The sequence below is a fragment of the Abramis brama genome (assembly GCF_963993115.1).
Source record: "Abramis brama genome assembly, chromosome: 22".
NCBI classification, from domain to species: Eukaryota; Metazoa; Chordata; class Actinopteri; order Cypriniformes; family Leuciscidae; genus Abramis; species Abramis brama.
This window is the reverse complement of record NC_139984.1, coordinates 19,688,455-19,701,481: the sequence shown is the minus strand read 5'-3', so window position 1 is coordinate 19,701,481 and position 13,027 is coordinate 19,688,455. Positions and strand designations below refer to the sequence as shown.

Genomic DNA, 13,027 nt, shown 5'->3' with positions numbered 1-13,027 from the left:
CATCGTATAAATTCCACTGTGAATATGCGTTCCGTGGCATTTTTTGCAGCGTTGCACAGCACATGGCATGGCACTTATCTGTAATGTTTGGCCCTGTGTAAGCATTTTCAATAACCAGAATTATTAATAATTCACTTCAATTCCGATGAATTTGAGGATCGATCCAGAATCGTTCAGGAAAGCATTACGATGCATCAGGATCTAAATTTTTCCCCCACCTCTTGCATGTATACAGATTTAGTGCTGGCATAGTCAAGGTTGCAACCAAATATATTAAGACTGGTGTGACCAAATGTTTCAGTTTAAGACTGTCTCATTAAAAAAACCAATACTGATTTAAAAGGTTTCTCTTTCCTATTTTCTAAAGAAACTATCAACATAAAGCTTCTAACAGTTACAAACAAACCGACACATCACTAAAAGTACCACCCTATTCCTTGAACTTTGACTGATTATTTCCAGTGCTATAACAGGGTATCTTTGTGTTGACAGATGCTTCCTGTTTTGAGGTGCACTGAAAATTCGTGCTGAGTTCTGTGTTTTGTGGTTGAAAGCTAACATGAGAGCATCTGTGCATGTGTGTGCGGGTGTTTGTCTGAGCATCTGCGTGCAGCCCTGAATGCTGAGTTAGTGTCTAAGACTGTCTCGTAAGGGCGCCTCTGTCTGTCTGAGTTTCACCGGTCCTTTGCCCTCTTCATACAGCACTGTCTTGACCTTCCATTAAAACATTATGTTCAACAATAGCTCAGGAGAAAGTCATTAGTCACATCATGCAAAACCAAACGGACAGTGTTTTTGCTCTCAAACTATTGTCCGGCTGACATTTCCCAAGGAATAACAGTTAAAGGATTAGAACCTGCACCATTTGGATTTCAAAACCCTAGACCTTGACCACATAATAAACTGTATTATGAGACGTTGAAAGTCGCCAGAAATTAAATTACACTTAAAACAAAACAAAAAGTTTAGTTCACTAAATTTGCACTGTAGCTTGGTAATGATAATGAGTTTGGATTGCTAAAAGGTGTTCAATATCTATGGCTTATTAGTCAGTAGTCACACAAACGACGGCACACAATGAAACGAGAAACAAACCGGTCAGGCAACCCGTCAACCACACTTTAAACATTATGCAAGTTGAGTTCCCATGCTGAAGATGTATCTGCTCAGTTTGGCAACGTGTTTGTTCAGTTGTCAGGTGAGGCAGCAGTCGCTCAGGCTACTGTAAACAGCATAAAGCCTAAGCCAGCCTGACCCTTTCCACAAAAAGAAACACTCAGGACCTGTCACCTGTTCAGCCTGAAAAAAGTCCCACAAAAACATCATGCATAAATGCTTGCTGAGCTACCGCTTGTGCTGATGAAACATAGAAAGAGAAAGTATGCATTAGACAACACTGTGTACATCATGGCTTTTAAATTGAGTTAGCTCTGCAATCCATGTTCACTTATTTAACTGAATTCTCTGATCCCTATGGATGTGTAAAGCAATCATGACTATCATCTTTTTATTATTGTGCTAGTCGATACGCCTTATGGGTTTAACTTCAACGAAGAGGAAAGGGAGGGTGAATGATCAGCTCATATTACTAACACATTCACTGTAATTCAGCAGCATGGCAAAAGCAACATAATACCCACTAGTTCAATGCACTGCAATGAAGACGCATGCCTGCAGTGTATATGTGTGTGCGTTAGTGAAAAATAAGACAACCAGAAACATTTCGATTTTAACTGAGCAATCCTCTAAAAACAAATCAATTCAATAATATGAGCAACTGGTTGCATGTCAGAATTACTCAAATATATAAGGGTAACTCCACAAACGTCTAATACCTAGAACAGAAATGAATACATATTACTCAAAGAATCACATATTTCAGAAATAACTGAACAGACTGATGCTTGTGTCACTAATAACAAATTTATTCATCATGTATATCTAGGGCTGCAGCTAACGATTATTTTGATAATCGATTAATCTGTCGATTATTTTTCGATTAATCGGATGATCGTCTAAAAATTACACATTAAAAATATTTTTTAAATTACAATTTTTAATCCATGATTTTAAACAATTTTATTCCATATCCTGCCAAATGCTGTCCTCCAAACAATATGCAATATAAAGCATATGAAAACAAATATAGTGAATTTATGTAGGCTATGCTGTACATTATAAGAAAAAAAAGGGTTAAATACAAACATTACATTATAAACCTAAAAACAAGTAATTGCTTACTATTTTAAAGCAGAAATTAAAACAACTACATTAAAAATGATAAACAAAAACAAAAGCACAAACTGTTAACTTGTACAGGGTATGAACAACACACACATTTACTCGTCTGATCAAAGTAATTATATTACATTTAACAATAGTGCCTTTACTGTTACTGCTCTCATAAATATGATTACTTATGTTACATGTAGAATTTTAAAACTACGCTTAAATTCTAATAAAACATATTTTAGCAATATGTGTATTTAAGTCAGAATTATTGCGCTCCTTTTCTATTGAGCTCTGTCTGTTTGATGTGTATGCGTGCACCGTAAACATGCTACTAGTCGACTAATGGCTTAAATAAATGACTAATAGTCAACTAGAAAAAACTTTTTTTTAAAGATGAATGTTATATAGTTATTTCTTAACATACAATTGTTTTGATGTATTATTAATTTGCAATTATTTTAAAAAATACTTATAATTCTACAAGTAATTTACTAAATATAATTTATAATATAAAAAATAATTAAAAAATGCATCCATTTAAACAGTCAGTAAACTCATTAACTAAAATGTAACTAAATTATAATCGTTTTAGAATCGGATCGGATGGCGAGGTGCCAAAATATTCTCACCCTCACTGAACACACACCATATGTCTGAATGTGATCCTACTGAACATTGAGGACACTAACCTTTTGCACAGACGGGGCAAAACGCCAGTGGGTTGGTCTCTATTTTTAATAGAGGGTTCAGAACTCTGCCATCAGAAGGAAGAGGTTCACACAGAGTCATTGCCTCAGTTTCTCTTTTACTCAGAGCCACATTATGTCACTGCATGTCTGACACTAAATTTGACAACAACTGATGGGGTGAAAAGTTCTGCTGCACTCACAGTACATTACTCTGAATTAAATGAGTTTAGACTGGGACAGAGAAAGAGAGAGAGTACGATTTAGTACTGTGAAAAAGCTCTTATTTCTGACTAACAGTATGTTTCTTCATTATGGACCTTTTGGCCAACTGTCTGGCTAAAATAACAGGATTCACATGATGCTACAAAAAAATAAGTAAAATCACTTAAATCTTGTCATTGCATTTTGTGACCACCGCTTCCAGAGCGCATGACTCTTCAATAAGACCCACATCTAGACTGAAGTAAAAACTACAGAAGAGCCGAATCCCTTCCATATCAGTAGCAGTACATGCATGAATATGATTATTCATATTGTTTTATAGCTGATTAGTGTTTCAGCTAGTGCTGCTCGTCTGTTTTTACTCTTTGTAAAATGTCTAAATCAAACCATTTTTCTATGGTCTGGAGAGTTGTGTTGTGGCAGGAGCTGAGCTGGGGCAGACTGGTCTGGTTTGGGCTGCTTACATTCAGCCAGTTGTGTTTCTGCGTGAGTTGTGCTGTCTGTGCAGGCTTTTTGTTCAGGCCTGACAGGCACCCACTGTAATTAACTCCCTGGATCACCCTGTATACTCAATCGCACGGTCAGATAGAACATCCCTCCAACACTGTACGCCCCACACACACACATACATTTGTGTGTGTGTGGGGTTAGGTTAGGTTAGGACCAAATGTGCCCACTAGTAAACACTGAAAACTCACTGTTGGGGACAGCGAATGGTCCCGGTGAGTACAATGTCTTAATAAAAATAATTAATAATGTCTTAATGAATAAAACTGCATATCATAACTAAAAATGTCAACTCAGACAGACTTTTCTCTCAGATCATTTAATCCTCTTAAACCCTGCACCTTTCTTACAATCGACTGCAAATGTTTAATATACGAGTGTGTGGGATGAGGTTCTGATGGGCCTTTTCAAGGAAGGAGATTAGGTCTTGATTAGCTAATGAAATTAATAAATATCAGATAAGTTGCACATAAGTGATAATGCTGTAAACAGCATAAGTTCACATTTGCTCATGCACTGATGATATAACAGACTTTTAGCTTTTAAAGCTTTTAAAGATAAGGTGTCATTAAAGGATATGCTGGCCAGACAGAACCATCTTCAACAAACAACCTGGAGGCTGTGGAAGAATATCCGTCTAGCCAGCTCTGCTCGCCTTGTTTAGCTGCTAAAATATCCAAATTTACATTACAGGGTTATGCGCTTGTCCAAGTTTATCTGGATCCAGGCCATTTAATAGAGAACAAAATTGTCACTGAAATGACAGAACAACATGCCTTCTAACCATCACTACTGCTCTTACTGGCACCCAGTACAAATCTGTTTGGACTCAGTGAGGTCGTAGAGAGTTGCACTGTTCTGAAATAACCTGAGCTGTCCTTGTCTAGGGCTGGGCGATATGGCCTAAAAAAAAAATCCCTGATTTTTTCACTTTAAATCGATTTTTCCCCCAACTTAAAATCAATCTGCAGATGACAAAGAAATTGTTCAAAACAAGTTTTAACTTTATTTTGTTTTGATTTTCCCTTCTGGGATTTGATCTGGATTTCCCACTTGGGGTTAAAGTGCAATCAGAAAGAACAAGCCAAAAACACAAGATGGCAGACCCCGCCTTTGTAAACAGTGAAAATGTAGGCTAACATAACAGTAATGTAACAACATAAAATGGGTAGATTGGGATTGGGGGAAGGGGGTTATAAAAAATTAATAAAAATAAAACTTGCATCACAATAACTGTATTGTGATTGTCAAAACGTTTGGTAACTAAACAGAATTTTATTAAGTTTAGTGACAACACAATGTTACAATGACTGGTATGCTACTGTTTTTATTATTGCTTGACACAAGTTTCACAATTTCAATTCAATTCTTGTGATTTAATTCTGATCTTGATTCAATATCGATTCCTTTGGATAAATATTAGGTGCAGTAGATACGTTAATGTGTTATGTTTCTCCAAAAAACAAAAAAAAACCTCACCTAATGCTGTAAACATACAGAGCCCTGTCAGCTGGTATTATTATAATAAAAATAATGTGTTTTTTATAATAAACATGTTATAATATTTTAATGATATAGGTAAAAATAAAATAAATATGTAATATAGGCTAGTTATCATATTTAGCAAACTACTCCTGTCTATAGCTCAAACTAATATGCTATGGTCATTAAATGGCTTTCCTGAGGTAAATGTAACTTTACGTGACATTGTTCAGCTGTTTTATGGACCTCTTTCCGCGGTTGAAAAACACTGATCGATCTTATTACATTTCGGCAAGTTGAACTTTATCTTTCAAATTACCTATTGATCATTCGTGCTTATTTACTATAGGCCTATGTCACGAAAAAAATTGAAGACCGGAAGTACGTCTTTTAGTAGGGATACGGCTCTTCCGGTTAGCTTTTTACAATGGAGGAGTCCGATAGATACCGCTGGACCAAATGTCTCTGCAACCTGCCTGAAGTCACATGACGATGTGGTTCGGATGGTAAATGAAAACTCTCAAGTGGAAACGTCAAAACTGAGGAAAGGGTACAAGTTCTTCTGGGAGAACCATTGTTGTTATAGCTCTAGCCATTCGCCAGTAAGGTAAACGTTTCTATGGTAACAGCGAGTTGGACCAATCAGCAGACGTTGCTGCTACGCTTAGGATTGTGGGTAGTGTAGTTTTTTTTCATAAGATCGCGGATAAAACATGTTTTTCTTAAAACAAAGTTGATTTCATACGAACTTATAACTTCTACAGGAGCAAAACCCTTCGTTTCACAACCTCATAGCTCGTGGTCAGTCTACCTCGGATGGTTTAGACATTATGGCTGATAATCTAAATCCTTATCGAGAAATACTGTTGACCGGAAGTTCTGAATCCCTACTCCGCGTTCCAGAAGCAGGAAGTGTGACATAGGCCTATTAACTAGTAGTAAAGAGGAACAGATGATCGGTAGAGGTGGGCGATACTCCAAATTTTGGTATCGATCCGATACCAAGTAAATACAGGGCCAGTATCGCCGATATCGATACCAATACTTTTTAATTTTAAAAGCATGCACTTGAACTTGTATGCACTTTCCTGTGCTAGAGCAGTGTGTCATGATTTATGAGGTGAATGCATCATTAATATGCTAAATCTGAAAACGTTTTCATTACTACTAAATATTTTGTGATTTGTGCTCTCAACTTGCCTGTAATTATTAGTCAGTGACTTTTACAAAACTACCCTAATTATAGTAAAAGTACTATTGTACACTAGCCTACTGTTCAAAAGTTTGGGGTCTGTAAGATTTTTAATTCACTTCTGCATTTATTTGATCAAAAATACAGTAAAAACTGTAATATTACAATTTAACATAGGCTATCTGTTTTCTATGTCATACTAAACTGTAATTTATTCAATTGATCAAAGCGTAATTTTCGGCATCATTACTCCAGTTATGATGATAATTAATTTTAATATGCTGATTTACAGCTCAGAAAACATTTCTTATTATTATCAATGTTGAAAACAGTTTCATATTTTTTTGTGGAAACCATGATGCAGAATTATTTGATGAACCAAGTTGAAAGAACAGCATTTATATGAAGTAGATTTTTTTTAACAGTGAAAAACCCTTGACTGTCACTTTTGATTAATTTAATGCATCGATCCTTGTTGAATAAAAATATTAATTTCATTAAAAAAAATCTTACTGTCCTCAACATTTTGAACCGTTATATACACTTTTGCTTTGTTTATTGCAAAATAACTCCCGATTGTTTCTCTGTCATCTAAGCAAGGCTTCGTTTCCCAAACGTGCCTGTGAGCTCAGCGAAGCACCAGCAACGAACGCTCTCTGTGATTGATTGGTTTCGTCTTGTATCCAGATGACTGAGAAAAAGTTCTATCCTACACAATTATCCGCTAACATTCGCTTATTTTTCCACTTAGAAGCTTATTTTACGCACTGAATTGCGTGCTAAATTAATAAAAATTACTGGTAAAAAAAAACACACACATATGGATCGATATTTTTATGTGAGTATCGATCCTTTTCGATACCACGTCAGTATCGAAGTATCGATATTTTAGGATCGATCTGCCCACCTCTAATGATCGGTTCACGAGCCGCTCGAACTGAGATATGTCAGCGATCTGTCGCATCACATTTACAAGCGCCAAAACGGTGTTTATTGTTTGAATTTCGTGATTAAATTGACAGAATTTGAAAGCTGAGAATCCGTTTTATATCAATAGTAACCTGCTCCGTCTTGTCTGTCGGTGTCCTCTTTGCTTCACGATTTTTCTCTGTGTGAGAAAATGGATGCGTTCGGAACTACGGGAGCCCAGAGGGGAGCGTCGGCGGATGTTAAAGAGAAAACCGATTTTCATTCAAACAAGTCGACGTAAACTACACATTCGAGTTAATCGATAAAATCGATTTATCGCCCAGCCCTATCCTTGTCCTTATATCAAAGTAAAATGAATGTAAGAAACAGGAAAGAATCTCATACAAAATCAGAATTAAAAGTGAAAGCAATCCAGTCCTCACCTCAGCTGACATGAACAGGTTATTCAAAGGAAGGCCAAACCCCAGACTCAAGATATTAATGATAGATCAATATTTAAGGATTGTTTCTTGAGAATTCATAATGTGAATGAATACCCTATAAAGCAATTTTGCTTATCATCAGTTTTGTGCTTAACTGTAGCCTAATTAAAGCAGATTTTTGCAATTTTGCCTGTGGCGAGGAACTGGTTTTATGAAAGACAGAGTGTGCATGTTTTCTTTCGCTCCAGGATAGCTCAGAACAGGGTTTCTCTCACTGGGGAGTGAGAAATGGAAAACCCAGAGTGATTACAGAAAGCTTTGAGTGGTGAGAGGAAATCCTGCTGTTGTACTGTATATCTGCCAGGCTACCTGTATCTGTACAACAGAACTCTTTCTCATGTAAGTTTTATTTTTACTTTCGTCTTTAGGGTCAATTGTAATTATAACTGAAGCTTTGAAAAATGAGTGCAACTGCACGACATATGAAAGGCCAAAGGCATGATAGACCCTTATGTTCTTATGATTCATTGTAAGTGCATTAATGAACTTGTTTGAGACCCTCTGCATACATATACACTCAGCTTCTCTCTGGGACTGATGCATGTTAATCTTCTATTTGGCTCATCCTTGCACAGCCCTTGCAAAGGCTTAGACTTCATACCAAAATGTTCTTGACAATACGGCTGTTACTATGCAGGTTTGGCTGATGATTAATTGTCATGCAAATAATTCTGATTGCCAATTCAGTAGACTTTTCTGCTTATGCTATATCACAAAGGTGATGATACACAGGGCAACTTTTTGAGCAGTGTTGCTGGGCAATGTTGCCATCAACGGGCAACCAGATGAGACACAGGGCCCACGACCAATCTAAATTACCCAGATAGAAATTTATTGCCCATTTTTGGGAAAGTGCCCAAGCAACAATCGCTCGGCAAGATTGCCCAGCAACATTGCTCAAAAAGTTGCCCTGTGTATCATTACCTTTATTAGAAGCATCAGTAATGTATGATAGGAGCAAATATTTGTAAAGAAATATTGCACAAGGTAGAATGACATAAATATAAGAGCTCAACAGAAAGGACTTTTTTCAGCTGGTTTGGTTAGTCCAGTGTTTCAGATTTTTACTTGGTTTACTTTCCATAAAAAGAAAAAGTTTTTTCATACAAACAGGTTTTAAACTGCCAATAATAGCTGACAATTATTATAGCTAGCTATAAATTCATAAAAACTTCTGCTAGTTACATAAGCCTACCTTGGAAAAGTTTAAACAGCATCAAACACATCATGGAGAAATCTCTTCCTCTCTGTAACCGGCAGTCAACGAAATTTTTTGGAATTATCTTAATGAGGAAATAAAGTGAACACAAAGAACTAGCCTAGAGCCTGACCGATATATCGGCGGGCCGATATTATCGGCCGATATTAGGCATTTTCCAAACTATCGGTATCGGCATTTATAACGGCCGATAAATGAATATTTAAAAAATAAAATAAAAGCGGACGAAACACCCTCCAACCATGTTATGAGTGTTGGCGCTGCATAGTTTGTCCACCAGAGCGCACTCTACAAGGAAGACTGCTAACACCAATGAGCTTGGAAATCACAACAAACTTATTCTGCCTAAATAAAGTAATGATAACTGTATTTATAACTAGCATATCTGTAGTTCCAGTCCCTGCATTGTAAAACGTAAGTTAGGCACGCGAGGAGTGAACATTTAGACAGAGAGAAAAAGTATCAAACATAGCCTGTGCATAAAAGTTAGCTTTTCTTTTACACGTGTGTGAAATCCAAGTGTGCGTTGCTGTAGGGGTAATTAACACATGGTTACCGAGTCGATCGTTCCCTGGGATGCGTTTTCATGAAAATCGAATGTAAAGAGTTTTATCTCTAAAAACAGATTATCTTATAACGCTAGTATATGGGATACAGAGTAAGTAAAAGTAAATCGCTAGTTAATACCACTAACAAGGCTCAAAATAGCCTCACACTAACACGGTAGCATAATGTGGGTCCCTACATGCAAACCGAAGCATTGAGAACTTTGTAAGTGTACAGACAGTTTAATAAGAAGATACTTTATAAAGACAGTACATTACGCGTTTACAGGCGTCATCTTGGAAAACAGTCTCGGCTAATCGAGTCACGAACGCCGTGCTAAGTGAGCTGGTCGATAGGAATTACGCATAGTGAAATCTAACGTAGCATGGCGTTCGTGACTCGACTAGTCGAGACTGTTTTCCAAGATGACGCCTGTAAACGCGTAATGTACTGTCTTTATAAAGTATCTTCTTATTAAACTGTCTGTACACTTACAAAGTTCTCAATGCTTCGGTTTGCATGTAGGGACCCTCATTATGCTACCGTGTTAGTGTGAGGCTATTTTGAGCCTTGCTAGTGGTATTAACTAGCGATTTACTTTTACTTACTCTGTGCCCCATATACTAGCGTTATAAGCTAACGTTAATCTGTTTTTAGAGATAAAACTCTTTACATTCGATTTTCATGAAAACGCATCCCAGGGAACGATCGACTCGGTAACCATGTGTTAATTACCTCACATAATGTATTTAGTGCATCACTAAGTCATAGATTTTAGAAGGCAGGCAGCAAATGATGATTGAAAATGGTTTGTTGTAGCTTGATGGAGTAGATGGATAGAATTAGGAGTGACCTTTGTCTTGTTTAATAATAATACAAATGATGATGATAATAATAATATCATCATCATTGATTTTTTTAAATTATTACTGTCAATATTAATAATAATAGTTGATTTTTTTTGTTCAAAGGACTTTAAGTTTCATATCTTAAGTTTGTATTTTTAACATACATTATATTTATCAGAACTTTAATATATTCTGTTCTGTTGTGACAAAGTTAATTTAAAAAAAATAAGTTTATTTTTAAACTGCATTATATTATTTTAGTAAGGCTGAGGACTCTTAAATAACTACAAATAACTAATGTTAGGGAAAATCTGTTCATGTTTTGTTACACGTTTCTGGATTTGTAAAAAAAAAAATATATCGGTATATCGGATTTTTAAATCACCAAATATTTGTATCGGTATCGGCCTTAAAAATCCTTTATCGGTCGGGCTCTACAAAGAACTTTGCGTTTTAACAATGTAGCCTACATTATAAATGACAAAGCAAAATACACACCTAATGTGATATAGTAGTGCATTGTAAACTTGAACTCACATAATGCATACTGTACAAGACATGATTTTTAACTTCAAATTCCCTTATTTGGATGACAATGTGTGGTGTGAATGTAAATAATTGCAAAGGACTTATTGGATAAAACACGGTAGCCTACTCCTCCTTACAAGAGAACACACAATAATCACACATACAGTTTCTTAACTGAGCACATTGTCTCATTCTGGGTTTTTCACTGTTCCTTGTCCAAGATTTTCGCAAATCTGCATTAACCACATTGTTCAAACAGCTCACATCAGGAATCTGTCTAAGAGTTGGATAGTTTAGTTGTGCATCACATTACTCTCTAAGCAGCAATGTGGACTGTCACGGAGGCTTGACAGAATGCCTTCTAAACGTGGATTAATCTGCTTAATCTCAGTCATCAGATTACACCACAATTCATACTGTAAAGATTAAAGTGAATAATATTACAATCACTGTATCTGTGCACAGGCCACAGTCTTATGTTTTTGTCATGTCAAGTACCAGGCTGACATAAGAATAAAGAGGAAGGTGAAGGATGGACTGTTTTAACACATTATGAACTGTTTATTTGCACATGCTGTCCACATTGTTTAACACTATATCAGATAAGCAAACACATGATGATATATCACAAACTAAAATGGTGCAACTGTTTAGTGAATTGGCCCTAGTGTGTGTGGGATTAGCTCCAAGCCAAACACATGACTACCAACCTTTTAACACAAAGCAACCAAACAAACCACACATGATAAAGAGAGAACTGAGAACAAACATCAGATTGCTCATTCAGTCCCTGCTTTGACAGTAAAAGAGGAATAATGAAAATGGCAGAGTATCATAGATCTGTATTCCACCATGGTACCCTTTGCTTGTTTTTCTGTTGTTTGTTTAAAACCAAGTGCTGATAATAACATCCTGGAAAACTAACTGCTTGCTTACAGCACCCACTTCATCTTTCTACCATTTAAAACAAAATCTACCGCTGAATTAAAACTAAATCACACTTATTAGCTTTTTGAGTACATGTTTTGTACACATTAGTAGAATCATCATAAAAGTACATCCGTGTGTTGTTATTCTCCGTTTTTGTTTTGCTACTGACAAATTGCCACATCAGAAGGGACATCTATCCAGTATATCTATCCATGTCATGATAAACAAAGACATGATGTAGGCCAATAACAACACTAGCTATCCAATGATGCAGCAATTTCTTGCCAGAGTTAATGTTTTTGGGGATAATAAATTGCATGGTTGGTTTATGAACGGCAAATTGAGCAGTTAAAAATTATCAATGCAGGGGTTTTCAAAATGGGGTCCAGTGACCCCCAAAAAGCATGAATAATGAATAATTATAAATTCAAGACTAAAATGTCATGAAAATAAATATATAGAAAAGTACTTCCTTTGGCACACTGAGAAGTTGAGGATGAATATTAATCATAGCCTTGGTCCACTGAGAAATTTGAATAAGGTAGTACCATGTAAATGGTAATTCTCTAAATAATCTCCCTTGATCAGACCCATGATTTACATGCCACTTCAACCTTTTAATCAATAATCTGATTCACTAAGCCTCTTACATAGCTGATATTAACCTCCTCAAATGGACCTTATTGGCTAATTATTGTACCGAGTGCCATCTGAAATGCAGCAGGCTTTCCTCTCAGCTGGTGGTTTTGCATGCGCTGAAAGACTTTGCTTCACAAGAGGATTATAAAGGACACGTGGCACGCAAATATTTCTAATGGCATGCTGGCTAAGCTATTGTATGTTATACTGTTGTGATACAAGAGCAATGCGGTCCGCAGCCGGCATCTACTTATGCGTGCCCCTCTGTTGACAACTGCATCATAAAACAGTTGGGTCCCTGACACAAAACCAATTATTCAATGACGACTTTTCTGGGAAAATACAACACATAGTGGGCAACAATAGGTTCAGCATAGAGGCAAAGTCAAATAGAATCCACTTCACAACAAGAGAGCTTCTTTGAGCCTTGTTGTTTGTCCAGTTCATTGCGCCGTGAGTAGGCCTGACCCTTCTCTCCCACGGATAGTCTCTGTGTAATCTATAAAGCTATTGAGCTCTGACTTTGAAACTCTTTTTTTTTTTTTCTACTGTTCTCACAGCACTCAACTGTAACAGCCTGA

The 13,027-nt window shown here is 36.5% G+C and overlaps 1 protein-coding gene across 7 annotated transcripts in view; it reads right to left on the bottom strand.

Moving 5' to 3' along the window:
• Positions 1-13,027, bottom strand: part of wnk3 (WNK lysine deficient protein kinase 3) — a 55,238-nt gene that overhangs the window by 30,454 nt on the left and 11,757 nt on the right. The gene's annotated exons all lie outside the window — the stretch shown is intronic.